Below are 16,547 nucleotides of genomic sequence, written 5' to 3'. Positions count from 1 at the left end.
CTGTCCCCAGCAGCGTAAAGACCCTCAGGGTTACTCTTGATGCTGAGCTCGCCACGAAACCCCATGTGGCCCATGTCAGTGCTTCCTGTGGATACATTACCAAATGTCTCAACTATATTCACCCCTATATCTCCTTCAGCAACCTATCCCTGCTGGCCACCACCCTTGTGAATTTCTGCTTAGCCTAGTGCAATAGTCTGTTACTGGGCACATCACAGGCTAATGTCAAAGCATTGCAGACCATCCAAAATGGAGCTGTCAGGGCCATTCACGGTCTGTCTCGGAGAGATCATGCCTCTGAGACAAGGAGAGGGCTCCACTGGCTCCCTGTTCATCATCACGTGACACATAAACTTCTTACCTTTACCCACAAATGCCAGATCCATGAAGCACCCCAGTACTTCATTGGCGGCCTCAAGGTCTCCTGCCCCAGTCGTGCCCTTCAGTCTCAAGATCAGGCACTGCTGGTGCAGTCCTTATTCAAGCTGACTAAATTCAGTGGAACCATCTTTGACGTTCAGGCTACTGCTGCCTGGAATAAGCTTCCTTCTTACCTAAACTCAACACACTCTACCAAGGACTTTAAAAATTTGATCAAGATGCACCTGTTCAATCTTAAACCAGGTTAAGTTCTCCTTCCCTCCCGGCTTGATTCCCACCCAACCCTTTTGCTGACGTGTTGTTTGTCTTGTCTTTGTTCTCTGTGTGCCCTGAGGCCCAAGGGCGAGCGGCGCTGTACACAAAATTAATTAAATAAATAAAAACCACCAGCACATGTCTTAGTGTTTCTTAGCTGAATCCTGTTTCAATCTTGAGGACTTCTGGTAAGGGTAATAGGCAATCCCCAGCTGAACAATCAGAAAGGTCTTTGCATGCTTTCCTATAGAAAGACTTACACCATTCTTGTAAGGAACCCTATAAGAAAGTCGCAGACTTGTATTCCAAGGGGTTCTTATAAAATTCCTATACAATTGCTATAGTCTTACCTAATATTTTCCTCTCTAACCTCCTTTAATGAAACAGACCTCTTTTAGAATTCCTATTAGTGCCGTCATATACTAACCTGGTTACATAGCTCAAAGAGTTATGTGCTCACTGCGCAGATCTGTGTTCAATCTGCAAGTCCCAGGTCCATATCCCAGCAATGGTAACTCTCCTCCTGTCCCTTGCAGGTTGATATGTTGAATTCCATTAAATTCTGTAATAATAAAACCTGTAATTAACAGAATTGGGGTATTAAATGTTATTTGATAATCATGAAAATAATATTATATGTGTGGAGGCCTGTAGAAAATGTGCATGTAAATAAATATCCAATGGGTTTCTATTTTTATTATTATTATGGTATTTATTGAGCGTGGGCCGTAAGTAAAAAGAGAAAACTGGGTTTCACCAGTATGAATTATATGTGCAGTCTTGACCACTCCCCGGAATTAATACTACAACAAAAAATAACTTTGAGTTCAGGAAGTAGTCGATATCCACAGGTATAAAAATCTTAAAGGTAAATAGTCGTGTATATCTCCAGTCTGATGCAGAAAAAATTAACAGACATTAGGGAGCAATTGTATGAATGAAACAATTTTTTCTCAATAAATATTAAAAAACCAAAGGCGGTTATCATAATTAATATACACACAATTATATATACACAATGACAAAAACAATTCAAATTCAACAATTATGGCTAAACAGTCAAAGACGAACCACGAATATAAACAATCAATGTAGATAAAGTGCAGTAGTGGCTCCTGTCTGACAAAATGTAGACTAAATAGTGGATTGACTAGGGTCTATAAACAAATGTCAGATCACCAAAAGAGATTTCTGAAATGAAATACTCAAACAGGTTAATATATATGCCATTGAGAAATTGCAAAGGCTAATGGTTAACATGTTTCAGTTCAAAACTCTATCAGTAGGTGAACTTTCTTCAAGAGCTAGTGATGGGGGTCAACTTTGTTCAGGGATTTCAAAAATCACAGCCCCCCCAAATTTCATAAAACCAAAACTTGTTTCTGGTCAAACGTTGGGTTTTCACGCTGTGGGACATCTAGCGGTACACGTGGTGGAGTTCTCCTCTAGATCCCAAATCCTATTAATGAATTTGCATCTAATTTGGGAATTGTCCACTGTTATAATGTTCTATAGCCCCAAGAGACACCTGTACTCCGGAGAGTCACTGGGTGGGTGGAAGGGAAACCACTGAAATTAATGGCGCAGGCAACACACTGTTTGCTCAATGCAAAAATGCTGTTCAAGTCCAAAAAAGTGGCAAAGCGTTTCGCGTGGAATAGCTCGCCCAAGCCATCTATGACTATTCAGCTGGCTAGCGTGGGAGTTTCTAGGTGACCAATCTCAATCTGGTGTTCTAACAAAACAGCTCCACAATCTGTTTGGGGGCTCAGAGGCAGGCCATTGGAAGATCTAAGGCTCGTATAGCATGATAGTTGCAAGACTATGAACATGCCGTGTGGAGGCTGCGTCTTGCTTCACGAGTGACAAATGCTAACTAACTGTTCCGTGTCCTTTCCGCCAATGGGATTTTTATACCTGTGGATACCGACTACTTTCTGATCTCACAGTGATTTATTGATCATGGGCCTAACTTCGAGAAGCAATGGAGCGTTTTACAGAGGTACACAACAATACAGATACACAATGGATTGATTTACAGAAGTATACAACCGTACAGACGCATAGCGCAGCACATTTCAGAGGTAAGAACAGAACAGATATACAGCAGGGGGCAGTAGGATACAGAGGGGCAGAGAGGAGGGGAACAGCTTTACAGGGTGGCAGAGAGGAGAGGGGCGAATGGCATTTAGCAAGCCACGTGCCTCATAGGGCTGCGTGATGGCTTAGGGGCTGTCCATTATACCGCAATGTCCTAGGTAAGTAATGAAACCTGGAAGCGAGTGGGTATGCTTGTTGAATGTTTGGTGCGTGTGGCTCCACTTTAGTTCAGGTGAGAGGAAGTGTTAAGATGCCAATTTCTTTAGAGGTGTTTTCTGGTTGAATGTCTGGGTACTGCCAATTTTGTGTATTCAGAGGCATTGCAGTTGATTGCATGACGGATTCAGGATAGGCTCTAGAGGTCCAGTGTAGTTTGAGGTCCGATTGGATTGGATATACTTGGTCATACCTCTCAACTCACAGAACATTGGATGGTGCCATTCAGCCTGGAGGCAGGTCACCCTCACCTCTAGCCCATATCTTTCCATAGACTTTAATTGCCTAAACATACACAATCTACTCATCTAAGCCCGAACTGACTATGTTAGAGGCACAAGTGTGGGATCAGGATTAGGGGAATCACAATACCTGATTTGGACACAGACAAGGTTCAATGCCAGGAGACCACCTCAGTACTACCTTACCTATCACATGGCGTAACATAAGATTGATATAGCATTTGATACCCTTTTTCCACATAGGAAATGCATTAGGTGATCTCTTCAAGCTTTGATAGTGCCCTTCTGAGTGTTCCTTAAGGTTTATTGTTCTGATCCATTTTTTATGCCACAGACCCACTAATAGCTCCCATTTTGTTGTATGAGAACCCTGCTCATGATGTGTTGGTTTTGTCAATGCTACTCTGACAGTGGAAGTAAAGATGGCCCCTCCCCAATGGCTTTCTTCTGCCTCTGGTTTTTCCAGTGCACATGAGCATAAATTAGGGGCAGAAAATGATATCTGTACGTTGCAATTTACAACAGCCGTGACTGCTTTGTAAAGCCTGTGATTTAAACAATCTGATTACTGGTTTATTCAATCATTATTTCTTTACTCTTTGCCAGCTTTAGTCGCTGGTTTGAGGGCTGATGAAAGGGGTAGGCCAAATGGTAGGATGTCCTGGGACCCAGGTCCTGTTAGGGACCTAGACATAACAAGGAACTAATTTTAACTCCATATATGTGGAGTGGGGCTCCACAGAGGACTAAAAGAGTGTTTGCCCCAGGCTCCTGCTGCTTCTTGATGCTCCTTGTTGGTTGATAATCACTCCTAATAAAAATGCTGCAATCCCAAAATATCAATGATGATTGTTAAAAACAGCATACAGCAGCCTGTTTCCAGTCTCAACGATCACATGATGTCCCTCTGAGGAATTGCCATCTGGCAAGGATGTAGAAGTCCTCTCTTTTAAGATTTGTATCAATTAATAACATGATGTGGGTAAATCCATACCTGCAAGGGAAATCTGCTAATCAGATTCCCCTTTCATAGGCTTCATGCCAAAGGCATAGTGTGCACATGTGTCCTGCTGCATCAGTATCCTGATCTGCAGAACATGCTCTACCAGTGCCACAGAGCAGGTTGAGAGGTCACAGGTGCCCATTTGACAGCTGAAGTGACAGCCAAGTCTCTGCAGCGCAGATGTTGTAATTAAGAAATGCAACCCTGTACCAAAACACTGCAAGTGTAGTTCTACCCTCCTGGTGACAGAGAAATCTTTAAATATAAGGCACAACTGAGTTATGGTATTTCTCATAATTATTACATGCCTCTGCAATTTGGTATCACACATGTGTCAGCCCTGTGAGCTCAGCTCAGCTGTCAAAGTATTAAGTGTATTTTCCCCAGACAGGCTGTATCTTGCCACTGCTGGCAGAAAGGTAGCCTGTGGGATTGCCTCTCTTTGTTGCTTTGTGAGGATGGGTAAAGCCTTCCTCACAGAGGCAGCACTCCACAGGAAGCTGCACTAAGTACAGGAACCAAAAGGCACACCCATTCCCAAAAGGAGTAGCCTCACAACAGGATGTGACATTTCCAAAGGCCTTTGATTCTATTGAGAATTTAAGGGGTAGGGTTAATGTAGACATAGGGAGCTCTTTATAGCTGGAGGAAGGTTCTACCATCTTGTGTCTTCTCTATGCCTCTATCTTTACTTCCTGTCCCCTTCACTTCCTGTAGCACCAAGCACTTTGGGTGTGATGTTGGGAGGCAAAGGCAACTTGTTCTAAGAACAGTGATTTTACCCTTAAAGAAGACTAGCTTTAGTGCAATCACCTGTTGGCGTTTACCTTTAAAAGAATGGGTTTCCTGCTCCTTCTTTGATTCCTCTCCAGACCTTAGCTTCTGAAGAAGAATTTGTTCAGACCCTGTTGAGAGAGCAGTCCTTTCCAAAGTCCTCTAGTTTTGAGGTGAAGGCAGGTAGTCGAAGGCAGAGGCAAACTCTGCTCCCTAACCACCCACAGGGAACATTGGGGGGTGACTTGCTGCTGGAACAAGACCTGCCTCTGCCAGCCACAGCAGTGCCATGGACCTCAGCGTGTTGAAGGACCCCGGCAGTTGTGTGCCAGCCTCCCTTGTGTTTGGTAGTGGAACTCACAGCGCAATGAGAGCCAAAACAGCTCTCCGATACAAAACAGCATCCCAGAAATTTCCCTGTTGAACTACTTGGAGACACGATTCAAACACTGTTCAACACATTCAAAGCACCAGGAACCTCCAGTGCTGCCTTTTTCACTCTCCCATTTTTCAAATCACTTGCACAGCACCAAGAAGTATGGTTCAGCCCTGCCGGAGCACCAAGAGCTGAGAAATGTATTCCAGATTGCTAATTGCCCACTTGGTCCATCTTTGGGCCCTAGGGACTGGCCAGCTCACAATAATCCCATCGCATTCCAAGAAAAAACATGTTTTTCTTTTTTTAACGCGCACACCTAGCTCAAGAGCAGCCGAGTGCTGTACAAGGTTTGGGAAGCCAGCTTTTGGGCTAGCATCTTTTTAACAGTACTGCAGTACTGTGAGTTGAGGTCTGTGCTTTCATTAGGATTAGTCCATCGTCAGGTGTTGTTGAAAAAGACACGTTTTGAAAGAAATGCGAAATTGGAGAACGAGGGTTGGTGCGTGATAAGAGAAGGATTGTTTGTGGGTTCCCTCTTTGCAGATTAGCTTTGATCCGAGCCGGCTGGTTGATTTGTTGCGCACGGAGCGTGTGGAAAAAAAATATGTGGAGCGTCGCTGGCAGGTACGCTGGTGTGATACTCGTGACTGCTTTGTACATGATACATGTAGTATTGAACAGTATCCTGGCCTGGAGAGAAAGTCAATGTAATTTATGGAGAACGGGTGTGATTTGGTCAAATTTCCAAACACCCGTCCTAAAACGTGCTGCAGCGTGGTGGACTGCTTTTAGTGGAGCGAAATGAGTAGCTCAGATCCCTGTCAGGATGGCATTTCCCCCATCGATGTGCGAGACCACAAGGCCCTGCACCATGGCGCAGAAGTCCTGCGGTGGGAAGAAGGGCTCGATTTTGCGATGGGCGGACATATCCGTTTTTATGAACATTCTGGTTGTTACTTGCCTTAAAACCCTGATTCATTACTCAGAGTGCTGCATCTTGCTATCGTTGCTTATTCTATGTTCTTTCCTCAGGGGTGGGTTTTGAGTAGTGTTTTTCTAGTTTGGTATTATTGGACATAGAGTGTTTAATTAAAGTATATATATTTTTATAGAACCGTGATTGGACAGTCTTTTATTTTGAACTGTTCTACTTCGAAGGGTTGCTACTGAATCACTTTCTCCCCCACCCCTGCACCCCCTTGAGAGTATAGCCTTCCATAGGCCCACGTTACCCCAAAAGGCGAAGAAGGTATATCCCTCAACTGTGCCTGTTTTACCTTTCTGATTGTGTTAGCTCTCGGTTTATAGAAGTACGAGGGCTGAGTAGGCACTTTAGTCTCGGCTCATCCTTGCACTCCTGCAGAGCAGACATCAATTCATCACAGTCGCCTTCTCTTATGTAAACATGGCATTTCATGACACTTTTTCTACCCCAAGGAGTTGGGTGAAATGATACTGCTGCTCCTTCACTCAGTAATATTTTAAACCTAAGATCCAGGGATCGATTAGTTAAGAATTCCATGTTCTTGTCTAAGTTACTCCTGTCATACGTTTCATGTAGGTGTGGTGCAACTATGTTTAAAAATTGTACTCACTACACTCCTCTGTGCATCTACTAAGAACTCCTTCCTCTCAGAAAACTAGCCAAAAATTCAATCTGGCACACTAAGGCCGATAAGCAAGAGGGAGATTTCCGCGAGTGGATATTCCGCCAGCAAAATGTACAATTCGACGGAATCTCCACTGTGATGTACGTCTGAGCAACACCGGTATATTTTACTGTTATTCAGCCATCGTCCATTTTCCAGGCGTACATTTCATTTACGACTGCACAAAGCTTTGTGAATCATCCAGTGGTGGTCAAAAGGCGCTGTTGCCAGGGGCCTGAAGAGAAGTCTATGCTGTTGGCTTGAGGCATAAGCACGTGTCCTTATACATTATGATTTTTAAAAAAACATTGAGCGGCACTACTTCCTTAGAACATGTTTTGGAGGGTGGGTTTCTAGGTCCCTTTTTCCAACCTGTCGAATCTATCCCTCTTGTAGGCAACAAGTGCCTGGCCACCTGTTCGGGGCTTTAGCCGCAGGCCTGCCTTGTGTGCACAAGGGTCTCCAGTTAATCTGTTTAAGGAAACAAGCCCATTCATCCTGAGAACGCCAAGGTCAGCATTGTGTGGGATGGCGGCAAAGCCTCCGTGGGCGGATGGCTGACTGTTCCCAATGGAATGTGATAAGCGCTGGGGAGGGAGGGATGTCCCGTAGCAGGCTGGCTCGGTCAGGGGTGCTGTTCAAAGCATTTTTACCAAAAGAATCCGACACTCAAGCTACAGATAACCACCCTGAAGTGCACCGTGAGTGGATGGTGCAAAGAGTTCAACATTCCAATATACAACCACCTGCATACTGATTGAGTGGCATTCAAGAGGGAAAGGTAACTGTTGTTACTTCTAGTGACCGAAGGTAGACCATAATCATCCGCACTTTAATGTTGCATATGGCACCCCTCTCCCCCTCCCCCACCCCACCTTCCTTTTCCCCGGAAATGCTGGGAGCATGCCAATATTTGAGTTGCACTTGAAACTCCTGTATCCTTCAATTAACTTTTTCTTGGAATCAGTAGACAATCGGGATTCTGTTGTTTCATGTTGACGTGTGCTAGACATAGAAAAAAGACTATAACGAGCACGGGCCTGGGAGGTCACATGGGGTGAGTCATCCATAAGAGGAAACAGTGCCCTGCCACCAATTATAGAGGAGCCAGAAAGTGCTGGGCAGGCACAGTGAAAGCTGAGCGCTCACTCATTTGCAGCAAGCAGCTCATGCTACGTTCCTTAGCTGCTATGGTGTGTGCCTATCCATGTTTTTCCCCATCATTTGTATGTGCAATAAGCCATGCAAGGCTGAGGGTGTTTTGCCTACCTAGCTTTGCATGACAAATTGGGCATGCTGGCTGGGTTACTCAATAGTCATTTTTTTTAATTAAGGGGCTCTTTTGGGAATCCCTATATTTGCAAGCTGCCTTGTGTGCGGTTTTAGCCGATGGTGCACAAGTAGGAGGCAGGACCTGGGGAGAGGTGATGATATAGTCCTCTCTCTGGTGCCAGCTAGTATCATCCTGTTCCTTTGTGTGCTGGTGTTGTGATGCAGCTGGAGACCTGAGGCTGGCTGGTGTGGAGTGCATACATTTAAGAAAGAATATGCCCGTGTGTGGGGTTGTTTGTGTGCTTGTTTATAAATGTGCAATCGTGCTTGTGAAGGGTGGTGTGCATATTTCTGTATGTGAGTTTGCTTGACAAAACTGTGTGCAGGGCAGGGGTGAAGCATGGAGTGGACCTTTTTCACAGAAGTGCAAACTGAAGTGCACTCTGTAGAATTTACAATTCCAAATGTAAATGACCCCCAGAATGTCACAGGCAATATGCTGGCATGTATTGGCACATCCAGCATTGAAATGGCTTATGACAGCAGCAATATAGCATTATTGTCAGTGACGACGAACACAAAGCACAGCAAAATGGAAGAGGCACCTCCAGTAACCCCGGCAGTGTCCTCACTGTGCCCCTCCCCCCTCCCGCAGGGGGGATGGGGAGGCGGCAGGACAAGGCGGCAAAAAGAAGAAAAAGCCAGCGAAAAGAAAGCGCGGCAGAACTGTGGGAAAGCCTGAGAAGGGCGAACAGAAGGACGGGGAGGGGATTCCCCTTTATAACGAGTGGGGCCAGCACGGTAGGCAGCATCTAGCTGCAGCCATGGGTCACCCGCTCGTGGCAACATCAGGAGAAGGTTTCGTTTTCCCACCCACCAACCCTACAAACAGAACAAGAGGGAGCACCTGGTCGTCATCATCGCAGGACGACAAGGTGGTGTGGCGGTGTTTGGCCGGGCAAACACAGGAGACAGACTCCGGAGGAGCCAGGAGAAAGCAGGAAGGGGCCTCGCTCTTCTCTGACCCAGTGCCCCTTGGGAGCCTAAGCGGCAGGGGTGTCTGGGAGGAACAACTACGGCTCAGCTTCATCCAAGGAAACGGCACTCGCCCCGCCCAGGAGCACCTGCAGGGGCAGGAGAAGCTCGGACGCCAAGGTGGGCAGAGTTGGGCCTACTTATGGACTCTTGGGGAAGAAAAGGGGGAAGCAGGTCCTTTTGAACACAGAGCAGTCGCCGCATCTTGCGAACAATGTTTCCACAAATGTGTGCAGTTTGGTTAGAAGCAACGTTTCCAGCTATTGCAGTGATGGAATCACTGGCATATTACAACTTTGAGGGAGCATGCAGCCTGCATTGTCGGAATCAGTGTTACCCGCATGATGGAACCACTGCAAAATCATTAAACACTGCTGTTTCCGAGTGGAAAAATGCTGGTAACAGCGATTCCAGCATGCACAATTACGGAAACACCAGCAACGGGCCAACTGATACCAGTAACACTGGCAACGGAATTAGCGGAATCAGAAATACCATCATCCCAGAAACTGGAAGCTCATTGGTGGCCATTTTCTAAAAGACAATGCATATAAAATATGGCACTTCCTGTAGCCACCCAGTCACGAAAACACCAGCAACATGGCAGGCACAACAAAATCTTGTGTCCCTGAGGTCCGTCAACGGAAGCGGTTCTCGGAGCCGGAACTAACTGTGTTGACTGACACAATAGTGGCCAATGCAGATGAACTATTTGGATCAGACAATCGAAGAACCAGCCAGGGCAGAAAGTCATCAATATGGAAGGAGAAGGCCCAGAAGCTCACAGCAGTGTGCCCTGTCGCTCACACCCCATAAGACTGCTACAAAAGGTGGAATGACCTACGCCTCCGTGTAAGGAACGTATTCTCGGGACATCAGAGGGAATGCCTTGCTACCGGAGGTGGGAGGTCTCCCCACTGAAAATGATGCCATTGGAGGAGACATGCAGTACTGTGTTGCACATGGAGCAGATTGACCTGGCTCGTCTGGACCCTATGTAGTTATTTCTGTCCCAAAGAAAGATGGCAAATTGCCTGAGCTTGAGATGGATGTGATTAGCAATAATACACATACAAAACGTGTTTTAGAGACCATTTCTAGAGGCCAGAGACAGCATGGGAAAACCCGACAAGGTAAAGGTGTGTTAAAAATTGAACCTACACGAGAGACACATGCAAAAACACCTAGTCCAGTGGCAATGGACCCAAAAACAAGTCCGAAAAGAAAGTCCCAGATGGAGATTATGTGAGACATTTTCATGCCTAAATGGGCTGCTGAACAGATGAGACATTGTGAACTTTCTCCCACACAGGAAACCCAGACGGATGATCCTGTGAGTACTTCAGAGAGAAGAAGCTACATGGGCATACTTCATGACATGATTATGGAAGCTCATATGAAAAGAATTAGATCTAAAAGAAGCATGCAGGAAGATAATTATGAATTAAATGATTACCTGGACACTACAGCGCACATGGGGAATAACATATGGTACAAACACTTGAAGGAAGTTGGGAGTAGAACTTCAAAGGAAGGTTACTTTGTATGTGCACTCCTGCCATACAGCATGGGGAAGTCAAAAATCTTCATAGATGTTGAAATAGATGTGCACACAGCACATTCTCTTTCACACGTAGCACTTTGCAAGACCAGAGGCCAGTTTATGGGAAGTGGTGCTTCTCTCAAATGGGCAACTGAAGGTACAGATCCAGATGAAGACGATTATATTCAAGATATAAAGACAAGAAACTATGCAAAAACAAGGAGTATCATGATCAGATATGAAAAGCCTGGAGTAAAGGGAGCTGAAATCAGAAGGGAAGTGAACAAAAAATTGTTAGGCCGCAGGAAAATCTGCAGATGAAATTCGGATGTGGAAGAATAGAGGTCAGATGCAGATCTGGGGATCAGTATTATCACCAGATGGATGGGAAAAAGGAGTGGTGGTCTGCAGAGCCTGGATGGTAACTAATCGTCCTGAATCCACTTTTTTGAATGTACAAGAGGTGTGCAAACCATTGTGGCCAAGACTTTCTAAACTATTAACATGGGTCGAAGAGAGAGGAGGACCCCTGCAAATAGTGCCTTTGGAAAACTCAAGGTTGTGCTTCAGAAGTAATGGCACAAGGAAAGTTGGAGAAAATCAAAAGTGTGATTGTTTCTTTGATATATCAGGGGTGGTGCATGGAACAGCAGTAATCCTGGATCATTATTGGGTTTGTGGATCCAAGGCCTACATAAGGCTACCTAAAGAATGGGGAGGAATAGGCACATTAATGAATGTCCATGTTCCAGCATTAGTGATTCCAAAAAGGTACCTGAATAGTGACAGTTTTCCAAAAGCAGATGCTCACCTGAGGAAGAAGAGATCTATGGAGCTGATTAAAAGAATGAAGAGAGAGAAGTACCTTTCAGCCAAATCAATAGAAGCCTTTGATTCTATGCCATATGAACACAGACTATTCAGCCAAACCTCTTCAGTGTTCACATTGATCTTCATGCCAATAATCCAATTTGGAGCAAATACCAAGCGGCTACAGATAACTAGATGGGAATTGCTGCAGACAATCAACACTACCATAAAGGGATTCAATGCAATCAGAGAAGAGATGAGAGCCATAAGACTGATGACTCTCCAGAACAGGTACGTCTTGGACATGATCACATCTATGGCTGGAGGTGTTTGTGCAAAAATAGGAGAATCATGTTGCACGTTCATACCATTTGTTTTTATTGTAAGTTGTTTTAATCAAGTAAACTTGACTTTTCAACAAATGCAGTTACAAATCTTGTTAAAATTCATTGTGATAATGTACAACATTCTTAAGAAGGAAAAAAAACAAGATATGAAACAAATAAAGTATGCTTAACAATTCAACTTAAATCAAGACAAGACAATTCATTGTTTTAAGGACAGTACACAGTGATAATAGTGGAAGATGTAGCATCCAACCTTATTCAAAAAAATTAATTGCAAAAGTAAAATACATGTGATCATAATCTGCTCTGCATCAATGTCTTATCTATTAATTTCAAGCTATATAGAAAGTTCAGAATAGCATATCTTAATGGGTATCTATTAGTATGAAACAACAAGTCCCACAATCTATCGCTGGTGATTATGACATGATCCATTAATAGAGGTTTAAGATACTTAATTCTTTGCTTGAGTAACGCCGAACAGTCTGATCACAGATGTTTCAGTGTTTCTGGTGAGACCTTGCAAAAGCGACAAGCACGCTCATGCTCAGATATTAGTTTTTGTTTGTATAGGAGTTCATTAGTTGGCCAAAGATTCAATCGATAGCGCAGGAAATCATCACGCAGACGTGAAATGGGGAACATCATTAGATAACTTTCGATTTTACCATAACGTTTCAGAATGAAGGGAGTGTTTATAAAGGTCTGATATTGGGTACACGCCAATCGCGTTTGTATCCAAGCATACTCCCATAATCGTATTTTTGCTCTATTTAGATTCTCTAATAATAATGTTATTGAGATCCCTGTTTCACTAATGATTTCCTGCGCTTGAAGCCTCCAACTCAGAGGAAACACATCCATTGAATGTAGAAGATATTTCACAATAATTTTGATTAAACCCGATTTGTCATCTGCCATAACACATTTCCTATAGAGTGAACAGATTTTCCATTTGCAAATGGCATACAGTGACACTAGACCCCATTCGTGTCTCAGAATACACATGGGGTAGGAGAGTGGTAGGGGAAAGATTTGTTTCCAGTAGCGTCCCTCAATAGCGGTCCAATAAATATAGGATCTTTTGAACGCGGCTTCAGTTCCCTAGGTTATTACTGGAACAAACTTTTGCTTATAATAAATAATTATCGGGACCAAGGAAAACGTGCAATATTTAGTCCTAATTAAACAGGCCTGTGATACTGCTGTTATGACCTTTTGTTTTACACATTGATCATCAGCATTGATATTCAAATTATTTGTGACCAAGGTGCCTAGGTATATGTATGACGGTACGGTGTCCAGAGTTGTACATTGTAAGGGCCATTGATGATCAACGCATCGTTGCTTCCTAGTGCCGAATTGAATTATCTTGGTTTTCGCTATATTCACAGTTACTCGCTACTCATGATGACGAGAATAGAACCTTGATAGAGGCCATCAACATGCTGACGAAACTCCATGGCCAGATGATAGACGAAGTAGAAGACATTGCTGATGACAGCTGGTTTGGATCACTCTTCTCTTGAGTTCCACAATGGATGGCAGATATGTTCAAATTTCTTGGAGCCCTGACCGTGTTGATGTTGCTTGGATTTTGTGTGTTCAAGATAATAATTTCACAGTGCAGGAAGACAGCAAGAAAGCTATAGGGATGAAGATTATGTATGATGTTGAACTGTTGGACGTAAAAGCAACATACGCTATACTAAATATTTTACTGAAAAACAGCGCCATCAGTTGGACGTAAAAGCAGCTTCACATCTGCTTCATTCTCAACAGAATTAATGTGACAGGCTGAGAGTGGCTGAAAGACATCAACGAGAAACAGCAGATCAGCATCAAACACGACTCCGTGCTCAGCAATCACACGATTACAATCGCCTTGCTTTCGGTACAACCCAGCTGATTATTATAGTTAAAGCCAGCATGAACTCATCGGCACCATGACTGAAGTGTGTCCTTATTGCAAGGCTCTGAAATGTAATGGAGAAACGAAAGGAATGTGTTGCGCCGCCGGGAAAATTAAACTGCCTCAACTTGGAGAGCCGCCAGAGCCATTAAAAACTTTGCTTGCCGGATATACCGCTGAATCAAAGCATTTCCTATCTAACATCAGGAAATACAACTCATGCTTCCAAATGACGTCGTTCGGCGCAGAAATCGTAACAGCTCAATTCATGCCAATTTGCATTTGCAATCACCATCAACAAAGCTCAAGGCCAATCATTAGAATTGTGCGTTTAAGATGTAGACACAGATTGCTTCTCACATGGACAATTATATGTTGCGTGTTCTACAGTCGGCATATATGCACAGACAATGGAACAACAAAAAATATTGTATACCCACAAGCATTGTGAAATTAAGCATATTAGAATCGTGCACTTTCTCTTTTCTTTCTTTTCCATTTAACCAGACTGAGCCACAGCAAGGCGTGGCCGGGACAGCTAGTAATAAATTTAAAGGCAGGACCTAGTTTGAAAAAAAAGGAACATTATACAGAAAACTAAAAATAGAGTCAATACAGTTTTCTAAGTCACTTACCATCCTGCTGGCTCTGTGTGACTAAGAGCCTGGAAGTTAAGCAGGAAAGGCTTGTAGGAGAGGGAGGAATTTAACTTCCATTGGAATAGGATTTACTTTTGTATTTAAGGTAAATAGTACAAGGTCAAGGTCTCTGTAAATAAATTGGCAGAGTACCAGTACTTTGTGTCTAAGGGGACCCGAAATAGCACTCCTATGCACCAGATCTGCCAACTAGCGTAAGGTAAGCATAGCAACTGGCCCTGGCACTGTGCTGGCAGCAGGGACTGTGGTGGGAGCAGGATTGGCGGGAGCCATGGGAAAGTGGTAGGAGCAGGGTTTGGAGAGCCCAGGGTCTGTGGTGGGTGGCGTAGAGAGAGAAAAGGGACTGGGCTAGAAGTGGGATGAGGGAGTCCAGAGACTAAAATGGGAGCAGGTAGGGGAGCACAGGGACTATACTGGGAGTATGGTGCAGTGGTGGCGTGCGATAGTTCATACCCATTTGAATTTACTGTCCATTTGGCATTATGGGGGCATGGCCTGCCCACATTTTGCAGAGGGGGCTGGGCGCCCAGGCCTAAAAATAGCTATAAGTGGACCTCATGTTCTAATGCTTTTCTATGGGGCTGGCGGACTTAAAAACATATAAGCAACAAAGCCCTGTGAACTATGCACAACAAAAAACCATCTCCACTGTAGGGCAGAGGACGGTTGGGGACAACTGGGCTCACTGTTGGACTTGGCAGCTGGTCATGGTATGAGGCTTCTGACGACGGTCAGGTCAGACACCAACAGGTATCCTGGCGTGGGGAGGCCATCAGATGGAGGCAACGCTGGATCAGACCCCAGACAGTGTCAATGGGCACAGGGCAGCATGGCAGTCAGACTTTGGCTCCAGGTAAGCCCTTCTACAAGGTGAGAAGAAATGAAAAGAGGCCTTTTCAGTGCAGAGAAGGTGCTTACAAAGTTTCAAGGTATAAGGTTTGAAGGAGTCCTGCATGCACTGAGGAAGTCCAGATTCAAGAGTATACTTGTAACATGTAGGATTGTTGCTCTTTCGAACTCCAAGAAAGCAAAAAAGTCTTCAGACTGGGTGGTCCCACCGGTCCAAGAGAAGGAGAGAGGAAACTCTTGCATGTCCCCTCATTCAGGTAGAAGGCAGGGCTTCTCTTCGTGGTGGTTGGATGGGCCAATACTGGTAACAATGGAAGTCCTTTGGTGTCCCTCTGATGTTCCTTCTGCACTGGATATTTGGCTCCAGTGGTCAACATTCTTTGTACCCCCACCCCACCTACTAATGGAAGGTACCTGCACCACTCAAACTCGCTGGCCGTGACCTTCCAATAGTGGACAACCAGCACCCCACACCTGCCCAGCAGCATGTCATCAATCTAGCTGGAATGTGGTTTGGGACCAGACAGCCCTAATCCGCAGTTCCAATCAGTTCAGGTATAAAAAGCACCGACTGGGCTTCCTGACAGAAAACCTGTCAAAGTGCAAGACCATGTATGGCCATTTCCAACCTGAGAGGGAAGATGGCCAACCAAAAAAAGGCACAAAGGAATGGACTTTTATTACAAACAGCAGCCATTTTGAGTATACGGCCATTCAAAAGCCAAAATAACAGTAGAGATCATGGTTTAAAAATCAATTGACTACCACCGGACTGTTCAGTGCACATCACAAAACTAACAAAAACGTTTCTTAGGGAAAAATAAAAGGATATACATTTGTGTCCCTGCAGCACATAAGTTGTCTTGTGTTGCTATGGAAAAAGAAAGTTCAGAAGAAAGCGGGGTAGCTTTAGCTGCGCTGAGAGCCTGAGAGACTACCCAGTGCACCCGAAAAAAGTTAAGAAGATGAGTCAGAGCCCAAGTCCATAACAGATATGCAGTGGAGGAAAGTTTTTTAAAAAAAATTAAATCGTTCCAGGCAATCATACTCACACTATTGACTTTGTCCCAGCTGAATTTTGTGGGGGGATACATTAATAATACTACTAAGTAGTCCTTTAG

This window comes from Ambystoma mexicanum, chromosome 12, assembly GCF_040938575.1.
Source record: "Ambystoma mexicanum isolate Mex_15411 chromosome 12, UKY_AmexF1_1, whole genome shotgun sequence".
Taxonomy (NCBI): Eukaryota; Metazoa; Chordata; class Amphibia; order Caudata; family Ambystomatidae; genus Ambystoma; species Ambystoma mexicanum.
Note: the sequence above shows the minus strand (reverse complement) of the source record.